This window comes from Heptranchias perlo, chromosome 28 (genome assembly GCF_035084215.1).
Source record: "Heptranchias perlo isolate sHepPer1 chromosome 28, sHepPer1.hap1, whole genome shotgun sequence".
Classification (NCBI taxonomy): Eukaryota; Metazoa; Chordata; class Chondrichthyes; order Hexanchiformes; family Hexanchidae; genus Heptranchias; species Heptranchias perlo.
The window spans coordinates 5,749,378-5,766,035 of record NC_090352.1 but is presented as its reverse complement, the minus strand read 5'-3'; the positions used below and the strand labels follow the sequence as shown (position 1 = coordinate 5,766,035).

The 16,658-nt window shown below is 44.0% G+C and overlaps 1 long non-coding RNA gene across 1 annotated transcript; it reads right to left on the bottom strand.

The window, feature by feature from the left end:
* Positions 1-2,323: 2,323 nt before the first annotated feature.
* On the bottom strand, positions 2,324-11,441 carry LOC137299243 (uncharacterized). Its single transcript, XR_010957850.1, has 3 exons — positions 11,364-11,441; positions 10,390-10,505; positions 2,324-2,911 (listed from the first exon to the last, which is right to left on the bottom strand). It is a non-coding gene; the product is annotated as an uncharacterized lncRNA (long non-coding RNA).
* Positions 11,442-16,658: the final 5,217 nt, after the last annotated feature.

The window sequence follows — 16,658 nt, the reverse complement described above, 5'->3', positions numbered from 1 at the left end:
ACCATGAGGTTCTGTGGGCCATCAGCAACATAATTCCATTCCATCACAATCTGTAACCTCATGGCCCGGCATATCCCTCACTCCTCCTTCACCATCAAGTCAGATGACCAACTCTGGTTCAATGAGGTGTGTAGAACAGCAAGCTAAGAGCAGCACCAGGTGTACCTGAAAATGAGGATTCAAAGTGTGGAAGCTACAATACAGGACTACATGCGATGCTAAACAGCGAAAGCAGCATGTTATAGACAGAGCTAAGCCATTCCACAATCAAAAGATCAGGTCAAAATTCCTGCCACATCCAGCCGTGAATGATGGTGGACAATTAATATAATTAATATGGCTGCTAGAGCAGGTCAGAGGCTGGGTATTCTGTGGCGAGTGACTCACCTCCTGACACCCCAAAGCCTCTCCATCACCTACAAGGGACAAGTCAGGAGTGTGATGGAATACTCTCCACTTGCCTGGATGAGTGCAGCTGCAACATTCAAGAAGCTCGACACCATCCAGGACAAAGCAGCCCGCTTGATCGGCAGCCCATTCACCACCTTAAACATCCACTCCCTCAACCACTGGCACACCGTGGCTACAGTGTGTCCTATCTACAGGATATGCTGCAGCAACTTACCAAGATTTCTCCAACAACACCTCCTAAACCTGTAACCTCCACCACCTAGAAGGACAAGGGCAGCAGATGCATGGGAACAACACCACCTCCATGTTCCCCTTCAAGTCACACACTCTCTCAGTGTCCAGTCACCATCACTCGGTCAAAATCCTGGAACCCCCTACCTAACAGCACTGTGGGAGAACCTTCATCACACGGGCTGCAGAGGTTCAAGAAGGTAGCTCACCACCACCTTCTCAAGGGCAACTAGGAATGGGCAATAAATGCTGGCCTTGCCAGCGACATCTACATCCCAAGAACGCATAAAAAATAAGAATAAATCTGCCTCTATGCTGCCAGGTCTGGTAGCTCATACTCAGGGGCCAGACAATCTTAGATTTGAATCCTGGCAGGGTTCACTTCACCTTTCATCATTCTGAGGTGGAGAAAATAAATACCATGTTTTAGAATAAGGGGAGACTGTAGCGTGATTGCCACACTGATTCAATAAACAGGGATCAGAGCTCTCCACTCTGCCCCAATCTTGGGAGAGCAACCCTCACTGCATAGGTGTGACAGGTCCAACACCAGCTGCAGTGGGCACTGTAGCCTAACACTTAAGCAACCCAGAGGTCATGAGTTCAAATCCCACCATGGTAAATTGTGAAATTCAGTTCAAGAAATCCGATAATTTGTGGGTATCATCAGAAAATGACCATGAAATCTGCCATGAAAAATCCAACTGATTCACTAATGTCCTTGAAGGAAGGGAACCTGTCACCCGTATCTGGTCCGGCCTACACATGATTCCAGTCCCACACTTGGTGGTTGACTATTAATGCTCTCAGAGTCACCGTCGCCCAAGAACAAGATGGGAAAACACTATCCTTGCGACTGGGAGTGAAATTTGGTGCCAAACTAGGGGCAGTTTTGTACTGTGGGGCCACACTTGCTAAGAAATGGTATGATACCACCAAAGCTCACTTACAACCAACAGAGAAGACTTCCCTGTTTCTGGTAGATTTGAAATCAGGTCCCAGAGGTAAAAGGCTAGCAGTTAACCCACTTGACTCAGATGCCATCATTAAAGAAGGTTAAAGTTAAAAGCGATTGATTAAGAGAGATAATGGTTAACAACGCATGGCAGAATAAGGTTAAATTTTAAATTACATAGTGCGGAAAGGTTAAAAGCAATGTAATTAGCAATTTAGAAATCATTTTCAGTTCCTAATTGCCCATTTCAATCATTAAGAATAATTATTGTGGCTACAATATTGTTCTGAAAGCTGCTTAATAAAATGAGGGTAGGTGATCACTTTAATTTACAGCCACAAACTGGAAAAACTCAGGGTTCAAGCCAATTTTAATGTCGTTACAATTCCCCACAGCCAAACAAATTCTTACCCTTTATCTATACGGACGGGATATTGCTGGAGTGGGACATCTCACGGTGTACGGCATCAGTTAGATTTTTCCTGGAACCTTCAGCGCAAAAGTTTTTTGGGCCTTGCTGGAAATGCGAGCTGATAACGAGGGTAATGGTGGGTCCAACAGTGTATCTCCTTAACCAATGAGATTTAAGGTTAGGAAAAGAAGCAGAAACGGGGAAGGAGGGTGAATTAGAGTCAAATCAGGTACAGAGAGAGAAATAAAGAGAGGGAAAGAAAGATTGGATTAAGAGAGAGAAAAAAAAAAAGAGACCGAAAGGAAAAGAATAGAAAAATGTAAACATTGGACGTGTTTAATGGGCAATTAATGTGCAAATCCAGCAAGTTCTTAAAATTGACATGGAGGCTAAGGGCAAGATGCCGTTTGTGCGAAGCAAACAGCGGAGCGGCAATAATCGACCAGCAAATTCTGGAGATTCACAACTCATGGTGTATCTCTTAATCCCCTGCACTTGGCCGATTTGCACATCAATAACAACGTGCGTCATTAACACGGTGTTATTTTTCTAGCAAGACCCAGCCCCTTATTTCTCATTTGACTCCACAACAACAGTGAAAAATAATTCATTGTACATCCTAAGGACATGATAAGGAGATAAGAATGCAGGTTTTTGTAGTCTCCTTTACTATGTTTTCCAATTAGAGAAAAGATGGAGTAATTTTATTGATTCCTGCTCATCTCCTTTCTCATTGTTTTATTGGTGGCTGTTTTCTGACAGTTGATTGGTAGTTGCCACACACCCTTGGGTATTTCTTGATTGGTAGTTTTCTGTCCTGTTCGACCCACTTTGGATTGGTGTATTCTCTATCCAAAGTAAAAACAGAAAATACTGGAAATACTCAGCAGGTCAGGCAGCACCTGTGGAGAGAGAAACAGAGTCAACAGGCCAGAAATTGCTTTGAAAAGAACGTGAGCACAATAACGCTCACCGTTGTTAGTGGCCCAGTGAAAGAGCAAGTTCGCACATGTGCAGTCAAAAGCGAAAATCCAGAACTTGCTCTTCTTGGTTTGCCAGCTGCAATCAACAGAATCAACAGACCAGCGCCAACTTGCTCTTCTGCCCAGCTGGAAACTAACTAATATCGCCACAAAGCTGGTATGCTTAAATACAAGGTCTAAACTAAGTTTTAACAGCGCAGTAAGTCTTAATGACGGCCAAACAACTAAAAATTAACTTTTAAAAATGTGTAGTCTCATTACTCCTTATTTTAATAGCTTTTGGTCATTAAAAAAAATTACACTTTTTTCTTCTGTCTCTTATTTAATTTGATTATTTCTTACCCTCTTTTTCCCTCCACTGTCTATAACTGTTTTTACAAATGCTTTTATTGTTGTAGCTTTCACTTTCTGGTTATTACATTGCAGCTTGTGCTTCAGGGTTTTGACTCTTGCGGGCTTTTCAAGGATGCTGCAACAATGAGAAAGGAGATGAGAAGGAATCAATAAAATTACTCCATCTTTTCTCTAATTGGAAAACATAGTAAAGGAGAATACAAAAACCTGCATTCTTATCTCCTTATCATGTCCTTAGGATGTACAATGAATTACTTTTCAATTATAATCACTGTTGTTATGGAGTCAAATGGGAAATAAGAAGCTGGGTTTTGCTGGGAAAATAACGTGTGTTACCGACGCACGCTGTTACTGATGTGCAAATCGGCCAAGTTCCGGGGATTAAGAGATACACCATGAGTTGTGAATCTCCAGAATTTGCTGGTCGATTTATGCCGCTCCGCTGTTTGCTTTGCATCTATCCCTTAGCCTCCCCATTAATTTTGAGGGCAGTGATCGATCCTCTTGCTTCTTCCACAGGTCCTAGCCTCACTGGAGCTAACGCTGGACTCATCTCCCCTCCTATTAGAGGAAGTGCTCGTAGTAAAGACGGTAAGTTAGCGGGTGAGTATAAATCTATGGTGTGGTGAGTGCCGTTCGTTCACCGCTCAGAACAATTTACGGGCCATTGTTTCAGGTCGATGACCTTTCATCGGATGAAAGTTTTGATTTTCATATTTTCAATGAACGGCGAAACATGCCAAGCACACGCCCACCATCTTTTTTACGGCGGTGGAAATCGAGGTGTCAGAGTGTCCCGTTGCAGAGAGATGGGACACTTAATTTACATGTTTAAATCGGGCTCCCACAGTGCAATTGGGAGCCCGATTTAAAATTGACTGTCGCGGCACGGGTTTCCCGGGGCCGGGAAACTCGGAAGTGAAAGGGAGGTGGGAACTGCCGTCTCCACAAGGTAAGTGCCTCTTTCAGCTCTCCTTGTAGGCCAGGAGGTGCAGGAGTGCTCCTCCAGCCTCCTTCGGCCTCCCCCAGCTCGTATTGCCAGTTAGCCTCCCCCACCTCCCAATCGCAGGCTTCCTCCACACCCCCCCCCCCCCACTCCGATCATAGGCTCTTCTCCCCCTCCCTCTCACTGGGCCTCTCCGACCTCCCGATTGCCGGGCGGCCCCATGGGTCTCCGGCCTCCTGCTGGAGAGGCCAGGCTGCGGGGTGGGAAACGGAGCTAAAAAATGTTAATGAGGTCCTGCCGTTAAGTTCAGAGGGACCTCCACGTCCCTGGCCCTCCGGGGCCATTAACTCTTTCTCTTTCTACAGATGTTGCCTGACCTGTTGAGTGTTTCCAGCATTTCTGTTTTTTTTTCCAGATTTCCAGCATCTGCGGTATTTTGCTTTAGTTTTCTCCATCCTTTTCAGTTGTGATTTGTTGCAGTTTTATGAATATGAAATCTGAGCCAAACAGGTATAAATGTTACAATGGTCACACAAGATGTGATATCTGTATTGCAATGGACATCGATGTCTAATTACAAGATTTATAGATAGATAATGGCAGATATCCCATGGTATTGCTCGTGGGTAATCTGGGGTCGGAGCATCTAACCTGGTCTGTCCCTTTAAGGCTTCGACTCAAAAGTAGTTCCTGTGAGAATCCAAGTAATTGTAGCTGCTTGTAAATTGCTCAGGTTAATTAAAAATTAGTAAGTTGTTTGCAAAATTCAGGCCCCAGGTCAATGTCTAATTTGTTTCCCTTTATTTTTAAGATTGTGATTTTCCTCCACGACAAAGTGACATCTGCAGTGTGACGTCTGCAATGTGACACAAGGCTTTTATATAGACACTAGCAGATCTCTTGTGGGTTTTTCTCTATGATGAATGAGAGTTTGCAAGGCAGTTGCTAGGGTCTGGAAGTGGGGAAGGAATTTGGAAAGATATTTAGAATCTTAGAATCTTACAGCACAGAGGAGGTCATTCAGCCCATCGTGCCTCTTTGAAAGAGCTGTCCAATTTAATCCCGCACCCCAGCTTTATCCCCCCATAACCCTGCAAATTAGCCCTCTTCAAGTACATGTCCAATTGTCTTTTGAAAGTGCCTATCGAATCTGCTTCCACCACCCTTTCAGGTAGTGTGCTCCAGATCTTAACAACTCTCAAAAAATTCCTCCTCATTTCCCCTCTAGTTCTTTTGCCAATTATTTTACATCTATGACTTCTGGTTATCGACCCACTTGCCAGAGGAGACACTTTCTCCCTACTTGCTCTTTCAAAGCCCCTCAGGATTTTGAGCACCTTTATTAAATCTCCCCTTAACCTTCTCAGATCTAAGGAAAACAATCCCAGCATCTCCAATCTCTCCACATAGTTGAAGTTCCTCATCCCTGGTATCATCCTGGTAAACCTCCTCTCCAAGGTCTTGACATCCTTCCTAAATTGTGGTGCTCAGAATTGTACACAATACTCCAGCTGAGGCCGAACCGGTGATTTGTAAAGGTTTATCATGACTTCGTTGTTTTTGTATTCAATGCCCCTATTTACAAAGCCAAGTCTTCCATACACATTCAACCGCCTTATCAACTTGCCCTGCCATCTTCACGGATTTGCGAATATGTACCCCCAAGTCTCTCTGCTCTTGCACCCCCTCAAAATAGTACCATTTAGATTATACTGCCTCTCCATGTTGTTCCCTCCCCCACCACCATCACCAAAGTGCATCACTTCACACTTATCCAGTGTTCTTTCTCTACTATACCTCAAGAAAAGCAATGGTCCTAATACCGACCCCCTGGGGGACCCCACTATATACTTCTCTCCAGTCAGAAAAACAACCGTTAACCACTACTTTCTGCCTCCTATCCCTTAGTCAATTACGTACCCAAGTTACCAGGATGAGGGACTTCAACTATGCGGAGAGATTGGAGACGCAGGCATTGTTTTCCTTAGATCTGAAAAGGTTAAGGGGAGGTTTAATAGAGGTGCTCAAAATCCCATGTACTTCTATTTTCCAAATAAGTCTATTATGTGGCACTTTATCAAATGCCTTTTGAAAGTCCATATATACACACCATCTACTGCACTACCTTCTTCAACCCTCTGTTACTTCATCAAAGAACTCAATCATTAGGCACAATTTTCCTTTAACAAATCCATGCTGACTGTCCCTTATTAACCCATGCTTCTTCTATTACACAAATTGGGGTTGTATATTACACAAATTGGGGTTATATTCTCTGGAGTTTTGAAGGTTAAGGGGTGATCTGATTGAAGTTTATAAGATATTAAGGGGAACAGATAGGGTGGATAGAGAGAAACTATTTCCGCTGGTTGGGGATTTTAGGAGTAAGGGGCACAGTCTAAAAATTAGAGCCAGACCTTTCAGGAGCGAGATTCGAAAACATTTCTACACACAAAGGGTGGTAGAAGTTTGGAACTCTCTTCCGCAAACGGCAATTGATACTAGCTCAATTGCTAAATTTAAATGTGAGATAGATAGCTTTTTGGCAACCAAAGGTATTAAGGGATATGGGCCAAAGGCACGTATATGGAGTTAGATCACAGATCAGCCATGATCTTATCAAATGGCGGAGCAGGCACGAGGGGCTGAATGGCCTACTCCTGTTCCTATGTTCCTATGATCCTCTCCTCCTGAACTCAGTGGCCACACTATCACCTCAGAGTCAGAAGGTTGTGAGTTGAAACCCCGTTCCAGAGACTTGAGCACATAACCCAGGCAGACACTCCAGTGTAGTACTGAAGGAGTGCTGCACTGTCAGAGGTGCCGTCTTTCAGATGAGACATTAAATTAAGGCCCCGTCTTCTCTTGCAGGTGGACATAAAAGATCTCATAGCACTATTCAATGAAGAGCAGGGGAGTTCTCTCGGTGTCCTGGTTAATATTTATCCCTCAACCAACATCACTAAAAAAAGATTATCTGGTGTTACACAGTCCTACCATCTCCGAGGCTCCTTTCTCCTACAATCAGTAATCCTCAAACAATCCAAGTTTCAAACACATTTTACAATTCACACAAAACAAGACCACAGGGTACATTCAATTTAACAAATCCTAAAAAAAACTCTCCAACTCCCAGCCTCTTGGCTTGGAAAAGTCTCCACTCACTCCGATAGCAATTACCTTTTTAAAGGCGAGGTTTCTTAAAGGGCCATACCCTTACTCGGGCATCAGGGCCCTCAGTAGCCTGCGGCTGACATACTGGCCCTCAACCACCCTGCTACACAGGTCATTTATGATATTGTTATTTGTGGGACCTTGCTTTGTGCAAATTAGTTGCCGTGTTTCTCTACATTACAAAAGTGACTACACTTCAAAAGTATTTTATTGGCTGTAAAGCACTTTGTGGCATCCTGAGGTCATGAAAGTTGCTATATAAATGCAAGTTCTCCTCTTCTTGTACTAACTAAATTCCCATCCTTGGCCCCTTCCTATTTCTTATCTACATGCTGCCCCTCAGCGACATCATCCAAAAATACAACATCAGATTCCACATGTACGCTGACGACACTCAGCTCTACTTCACCACCACTTCTCTCAATCCCTCCACTGCCTCTCATTTGTCACACTGCTTATCCAACTGGATATGCAAAGAGTTCCTCCAACTAAATATTGGGAAAACCGGTGCCATTGTTTTTGGTCCCCACCCCAAATTCCGTTCCCTAGCCACCGACTCCATCCATCCCCCTGGCCATTACCTGAGGCTGAACCAGACCGTTCACAACCTTGCCGTCCTATTTGACCCGGAGATGAGCTTCCGACCGCACAGCCGCTCCATCACCAAGACCACGTACTTCCACCTCCATAACATTACCCATCTCCGCCCCTGCCTCAACTCATCTGCTGCTGAAACCCACATCTGTGCCTTTATTACCTCTAGACTTGACTATTCCAATGCTCCCGTAGCCGGCCTCCCAGCTTCCACCCTCCATAAACTTGAGCTCATCCAAAACTCTGCTGCCCGTATCCTAACTTGCACCAAGTCCCATTCTCCCATCATCCCTGTGCCTCGCGGTCCGGGAACGCCTCAATTTAAAAATTCTCATCCTCGTTTGCAAATCAATCCATGGCCTCACCCCTCCCTAAGTCTCCTCCAGCCCTAAAACCCTACAAGATCTCTGCGCTCCTCCAATTGTTGCTTCTTACGCATCCTTGATTTTCATCGCTCCACTATTGGCGGCCGTGCCTTCAGCTGCCTAGGCCCTAAGCTCTGGAATTCCCTCCCTAAGCCTCTCCACCTCTATCTCCTCCTTTAAGACGCTCCTTAAAACCTACCTCTTTGACCAAGCTTTTGGTCAGCGGCCCGAATACTTCCTTATGTGGCTTGGTGTCAAATTTTGTTTAATAACACTCCTGCGAAGCGTCTTGGGACATTTTACTACGTTAAAGGCGCTATATAAATGCAAGTTGTTGTTGTTGTTGCTGTCAGTTCAGCAGCGATGATGGGCCGAATGAATTCATTCCATTGTTGTCGGTTCTGAACTAGCCTGGCCGTTTCAGTCATCTGTATACCTTTCTATGACAAATCACTCTTGACATTGTCTATCCAGCATTTCCTTGGTCTTCCTAGGCTTTTTGTTCTGCGTACCTCTGTGTGCCAGGCCATGAAAGGTACTCTAGCTGTTCCCATTGGTGAAACATGGCCAAACCATCTCAGCTGTCTTACTTGTCTTACACAATCTTCTGTGTAAGCGTTGTGTCGTGTCCAAGCCATGTTCTTATTATATCATTCTTGATTCTTTGCATTCTGGATACTCCTTAGTATCTCTCTCAACCAAATCATCTCTGCTGTTAGTATCTTTTGCTCATTAACTTTTCTCATGTTCCAGCACTCAGATCCATATAATAACATGGATAACCATCGCTTCATAAACGCTTACCTTTGTTTTTACCAAAATAACTTTAACCTTCCACATCCTGCTTAATCTTCCAAAAGTAGCAGAAACAAGTCCACTCCTTCTTTTGATGTCTTCTTCACAACTCCCATTCACTGACACTAACCCACCAAGGTGTACAAACGTTTCCAGCTGTTCGACTGCATCCCCACCAACTAACATGTACATCTTCTTGATGCTTCCCACATGACATGACCTTTGTCTTCCTTTTGTTAATGTGTAATCCAAATTTTCTACTCTCCACGTACACCTTATCAGTTAGTTTCTGCATATCTGTGTTAGATGTTGTTATAAGATCAATGTCACCAGCAAATCTGAGATTGTTTAAAATCTTGCCACTTAAGGAGACTCCTCCAATATTGGACCAGAAATTGCGCACAGCGGCGTGGCAAGCCTCTCATCACATCCTGCGAGAAAAAGAAACAAATATACTTACTGCGGGGTCCGCGATGTCAACTTCCTCCATCTTGAAGCTTTCTCAAGCTGCGTGTTGTTAGATCAACGCAAGTGTGGAACAGACTGTGGGAATGGAAGCCACGCCCACAGAATCTGTCAGGAAGAGCAGCCCCTCCCACAAGCTGGCAAGTAGAAATCATCCATTTAAAGTAAATTTCTGTATGTCAGTGTAAATAAAAATTTAACGTATCTTCTTATAAAAAGCCAAGCAAATGATTTAATTTAATGAAACAGACAGAAGTTAAAAGTAAAAAAATTTTAAATCAAAAAATATTAAAATAAGAGTAATATTCCATTCCACATTTTTAAAATGTAATTTTTAGTTTCTTCGCAGTCATTACGGGTCATCGCGTGTAGAGGCGGTATTTTTTAGCGTACCCTTTGGCGGCCTAAGTATTTTTGCTCCAGCTGGGCAAGTTTATGATTTGTGAATGATTTCACTGATTGCAGCTCACGATGCCCCTTTAATTTGCAGCTGTCAAACCACTGGTGAACCAATGGGAGCAAGTTTACGATTTCCGGGTTTTGGTGTGCTTGTGTGAATTTACTCCATTGGTTCGTCGGTAGAGAGAGAGGACGCCATTATGGAACGGCGTCCCGAGGTGCAAGATTCTTATAATGATGTCATTGTATAATATACCTTACCAGGCAGACTGCACTTCCGCAGTACTGCACCGAATATATATTACCTTCAAGTCCCAAAAATGATTTCCTGCCTTTGTTCTGTCAGCAATTTTCTTTCACTTGGAAAGTTGGATTGGGGCACGGGAGAGTTGGGTTTACAACCAACGAGTTCTAGCGCATTCTGTGAAAGGCAAACCTTACAGTCAGCTCATGTATAATTCTAAAATTTTTTCTCAGATAAATATAATGGCCCGGAATTTGCTCCAAAAATAACAGAGAGCCGAACAGCGTTCACTGTTATTTAAGAGCAACTGCTGGCGAGCACCTATGTGCAGTCAAACACGGAAATCTGGAAGTTACTCTCCGAGATTCCCTGCTGGTTTGAAAGCTGCACAGGAAGGACAGCTCGCCGGTGAATTGAATGGATCAATGCAGAGTTGCTGCACTGCCCAGTTGGAAACAAACTAATCTACACAGAAAAAGGTACACTGTTTTTTTTTAGGTCTGAACTAACTTTTAACGGTGCAGTAAGTCTTAATGACTGTCAAACAATCTCTCTGGCACTGAAAATTAACTTTTGAAACTGTGGAATCTCATTTCTTCCGATTTTAATTGTTGTTGGAGATTTTTTTTAAATGTTACTTTTTTTAAACTTTTATTTTTCTCTGATCTGTCTTTTAATTCAATATTTCTTACTCTTTCTTCATTTCACTTTCTCTAACTGGTTTTACATTGAATTAACTGCTGTAGTTTGCACTTTGGCTTGTCAAGGATACTTCAATCTGATTTGTTGAAGGGACAGAGCGATTCTATCCCCACTCACAGGTGCCCGGGAGAGGACTCTGCACTTCGTGCAGCTCACCACTAGGGAAAGTTCCTGCACTAAAGCCCATGGATCATTCGTGGACAAGTTTAAATCTAATGAGCGACGGCCTCCATTTGTTCACAGCTCAGACCAAATTCCGGACCAATTAGATAAAGTCCAATGGTTCATGGCTCATGTTGTTTTGAGGTTTTTATACAGAAAGAATTCAGTTACCTCAGAAGCTTCCTGACTTTATAGTCGCTGCACTCAAGGAGGTGGGGCCCACAAACAGCAAGTGTTGGCACACTCTGTGAAAGTTCAAATCATTCAGAACACAAAACTTCATAACTGTGTCAAAACATAAGAGGATCTTACAATGATTCTGTCGAAAGCAGCCAATCTGGAAAAACAAAGGCGCTTTCAAAATAAAACGGTCAACAAACCCCAATCTAATAATTCAAGCTCCAGTCAAGTGTGATAAACTGGATCGCCCGGTGGTGAAGGATAGAACACTGGAGCCTGGTCTTCAGTTGCTTCCAAACCTTTATTCACAGAGCTCCACATTATACCCACACCTAACCCTAACCCTAGATCAGCTCTCTTATAAATGGATACAAGAGTTCCCAATTGACACACACCACCTGAATACAATTAACACTAATTACTATAAATTATATGATACAATTAACACCAAGTACTCCAAATTGAGGCTAAGTTTTCTGACAAAACATTAGACCTCTCCAAGTAAACATTTCCTTGGGATTCACAGCACCATATAGACAGCTCTATGTCTAAAAATAGTCATTTTATGCAGAATTGCTTAATTTTTATGGGCTCTTATGTTCTAAAATTCTTTCTTATCTGTAAATTTTCAACTGGGGAAAAAATCAACATGATAATTGAAACCAAGATCACAATAATTTTGTAGGATTTATTGGTTGAGCTCCTGTTTCTTCAGTCGGAGTGGCTGATTGCCCAAACACTCCCACCTCATATTCCTCCCCCAACACGGGAACAGCGTCCATTTTGAGGGATGCCCAGAAGAAGTGGACTTTAGGCCATGCAGCCAATCCCTGTCCAACCAGCCCTGATCTAATCTCAGTGAGAGCCCTGATCTAATCTCAGTGAAACACAGCCCTGATTTAATCTTAGTGAGAGCCCCTGATCTAATCTCAGTGAGAGCCCCTGATCTAATCTCAGTGAGGCACAGCCCTGATCTAATCTCAGTGAGACACAGCCCTGATCTAATCTCAGTGAGAGCCCCTGATCATATTTTAGTGAGAGCCCCTGATCTAATCTCAGTGAGAGCCCTGATCTAATCTTAGTGAGAGCCCCTGATCTAATCTCAGTGAGGCACAGCCCTGATCTAATCTCAGTGAGAGCCCCTGATCTAATCTCAGTGAGGCACAGCCCTGATCTAATCTCAGTGAGAGCCCTGATCTAATCTCAGTGAGGTACAGCCCTAATCTAATCTCAGTGAGAGCCCTGATCTAATCTCAGTGAGGTACAGCCCTAATCTAATCTCAGTGAGAGCCCTGATCTAATCTCAGTGAGAGCCCTGATCTAATCTCAGTGAGACGCAGCCCTGATCTAATCTCAGTGAGACCCCCGATCTAATCTCAGTGAGGCACAGCCCTGATTTAATCTCAGTGAGACAGTTGCTTGGTGCTGAATGCATCTTTCCCATGAAAGTAGCAAGTTGAATTCAGTAAAGGTGAAGGGATGCTGTGTACTATTGGTTCAGGAACTCTGACACTCACAGTGATGTTAAAAGAGAACTGTGTAAGTAAATAGCTAGATTAAGTTCTCTGGGTAATTAGATGATTAATCAGTAGTCAGTGAATTAGCTACTATAGTTTAACTTAGTTAAATGCTTCACATGGTGAATTAGTATGACAAATAACACTACAGTTTAAATTAATTAAATCTACTTGTGGCAATTATTGGGCTGAAGTTGCTGAAGCTTCTTCTTACAACATAAGAATTTAGTAACGCTCCCATTTTAATGTAATTTTGAAGATGCTATGTAGCAGTGCAAAATGGATAGTATGGGCGCTAAATTGGGCCGTGTAGCTGCCTCCTGAAGTGTCAAGATGACACCTTGGCTGTGCACACACGTTTCCAGTGTGACATGCTCCGGACGCCATCTTGGTATAGGAATTAGCGCAGGCGCAGATAATGAACGCCGGAAGCATGTAAAGTAAGGAGAAAATGGATACAATCAGTGTGCAACACTGATTTAAAGTGATAGACACCATTTTAGGACTTAATGCTCAACTCAACGCACAGTCTTAATGCCGACCATCTGAACGTGTTTTAGAGTGCCTGGAGGACCCCCCACCAGGGCTATTTAAAAGGACCGTGCAGGATTTACAGGTTAGTGGCTGGATTATTGCTTTTGGCTGCCGAGACATTTGTACCTGTTTTTGGAGGTCTCCTATACTTGAATACTAGGACTAGGGGACATAGCCTAATAATTAGAGCCAGGATGTGCAGGAGTGAAGTTAGGAAATGCTTCAACACGCAAAGGGTGGGAGACGTTTGGAATGCTCTTCTGCAAACGGCAGTTGATGCTAGCTCAATTGTGAATGTTAAATCTGAGATTGATAGATTTCTGTGAACCGAGGGTATTAAGGGATATGGGGCTAAGGCGGGTATATGGAGTTAGGTCACAGGTCCACCATGATCTCATTGAATGATGGAACAGGCTCGAGGGGCTAAATGCCACTGCCACTTGCTGCCTCCTGATATGCACCAACTTCTCCTGCAAAAAAGCGGGACGTTTGTCTGGGTGATGTGCCTGTCATGGTTGAATAGCTGCCAGTGTGTGTGGCCTGTGAGTTGTAGGTGGGCGGTTTGCAACAGTGGTATTGTATAAGGGTGAGAGGAAGCATCTGATTGGTGATTGGAAGAGTTGAGTAGTGATTGGAAGAGTTAATTGGTATGTGTTTGATGGGGGTTTACTGCGTGGTGCAGAGGATGCAGCTCGCGGTGCAGTTGGTAGGAGACGCCACTTGACAGTTGACCTCACTCACCTTGACCACTCATGTCAAAGCATTGAACTTCTTCCTGCACTGCATCCATGTTCATGATGCTGTGCACCTGGCATTAACTTCATCCCCGCTGCCGCCCATTGCCTTTTGGGTAAATGTCTGGCGGGCATCTTGCCCCCCCCCTCCCCCCAGCGGATATAGGATGTCCCTCCTTCTGTCCACCTCTTGCACCAAGGCCTCTAGTGCATCAGCAGAGAACCTTGGTGCATGCACTGTCACAGGCCCGGTACCAACTCAGATCGGCAGATTGGTGAGGTCTGGCATGCAGACTGGAGGATGTGGGATTTAGTGGTGAGCAACCTTTATTCAATGTTTTAACAAAACTCATCAGTGTGTAAACATAGGGATGGGACCTGCATCTGTGTTTTACGTGTGCGATGTCTGATCTCCGTTCAGACTCTGTGCAGACAGCAGACTATTATTTTCAGCAAATAACGGGTACCATCTACCTTTAAGAGATTTCTAACAGACAGCCTGCCTTTAAGAGATAGGAGCTCCCCCTGCTGATGGAAAGTGCAAATTGCATGGAATCCTTGTTCAAAGCTGATTTCCAACGCAGATTGCAGGTAATTCCTCAGGCCTCACAAAAGTCTCGTCCTGCCTGCGCAGGGGCCATTGGGGACCGAGTAATAGTGGAGCACGCTACCCCTGCCCAAAAACAGGCCCTATCCAATTTTTCCCCAAAAAACTCCGGATAAAAAAGATTTTCTGGTAATTTATCTTATTATTGTTCGTTGAACGTTGCTTTGCACAAATTGGCTACCGCATTACAACAGTGACTATGCTTCAAACAGTACTTCACTGGCTGTAACGCAACTTTGGGACATCCTGAGGCCGTGAAAGGCACTTTATAAATACAAAAAGAGCTGACTTTTTTATAGGCCCTGGTTATTTTGTACCAGTAAAAACAAAAGTGACAACAGGGGTGTTAAAATTCCGTTCCCTGTGCCTGTCACACAATGCAGTGCCACACCTTTAAAGAATTTATACAAGCAAATCACTTTACAGAGCTTGGCATCACTTCATTCTCTGAGATCGTGAAGAGCAAAGAACCACCATTACAGCAGATGCCCAATCTTTGGAAATCAGTGTTTGCATGGTTCTACCGTAACATATAGCTGCCGCGATGACTGGTTCGGTAACCGCTTCGCCTGTTGGCGCAGTGATCAGGAAGGTCTATGCCGAGCTGACCGACCTCAGCTGGAGCAACAGTGGAGCATTATCGGTGGCCTCAGCATCGTACGCTGAGAGAGGATAAAACGCAAGCCATGGCTCCCACTCCTGGTCACTGTCCAGCGACCTCTGCTGGAAGTCAATGCTTGAGGATGCCAGGCTCAGTTGCGTTGGCCCACACGGTCAAATAGCTGACTGACACACACTACCCAGGCTCGCACGTGAAGGATGACCACTTGAGTGAGGTGCCAGTAGGCCAGCAGGACCACTGGAGCCACAGCACAGTGTAGTTAGAGCCTACAGGAGAGGAGGGGTAAAGGCAGAAAACTGGAGAGCAAATAAAATTCCATAAAGCTATTGAATTATATATTTTTTTCATATGACGATACTAGCATACATTTAATAAATAGAAAGCCTGCATAGTTCACCCCTATCTGCAACACTCACGAAGTATAGATCCTTCTCACTCATGAAGTAAACTAATCACTATTGGTGTAAGGACCTCTGTACCTGCATTGAGGTGATAATTTAAATGTACAGCGCCTGGTGATTTACTGTGAGTACTTTCCTTTAGCACTGCATATAAGTAGTCCAATTAATAATTCTTTCGATTCATAGAATCTTACAACACAGAAGGAGGCCATTCAGCCCATCGTGCCTGTGCCGGTTCTTTGGAAGAGCTATCCAATTAGTCCCACTCCCCAGCTCTTTTCCCCCTAGCCCAGTATGGGAGATATTTGTTTAAAAAAATCATCCCAGATATACATATCTGGTCTTTGCCTGTTTTGTATCCATTGCAACCACACATTGTTTAAATTGTAATGTCATGTCAGCTTATGTTGTGTTATAATTAGAAGTGACGATCATTGGGGACATAGAGATGACTAATTTTGGGCCTTCATGGTATAAACAGTGGTATTTTAACAGCTCCAAGTTTTTCATTGGGAGTTCTCCCAATCTGCTGCCATAACTTTGGAAGACACCCCAGATAGACGGGAAAACGGGGTTTCTGTTGAACGTCCATCAAGGCAGCCACCAAGAGAACACCCCCCACCCCGAGGTCATCCAAAAATATGTTAAGGGGGTAGATTTTCATCTGTACCCCATGGGAGTAAAGCATCGCCCAGGCGGTGGGCAGAACGGAAAATCAGGTTGGGAGGATCCCATGCCGACACCGGATCCCGCCCAATTTACCCTGCATTTAAATGAATGGAAGGGCAGTCAATCAGGCAGTGTTACTGGCATGTAATCCTCTGCTTTCCCTCCCTGCGTTCCACTCAGGCGATAACTCACACCAGGCAGT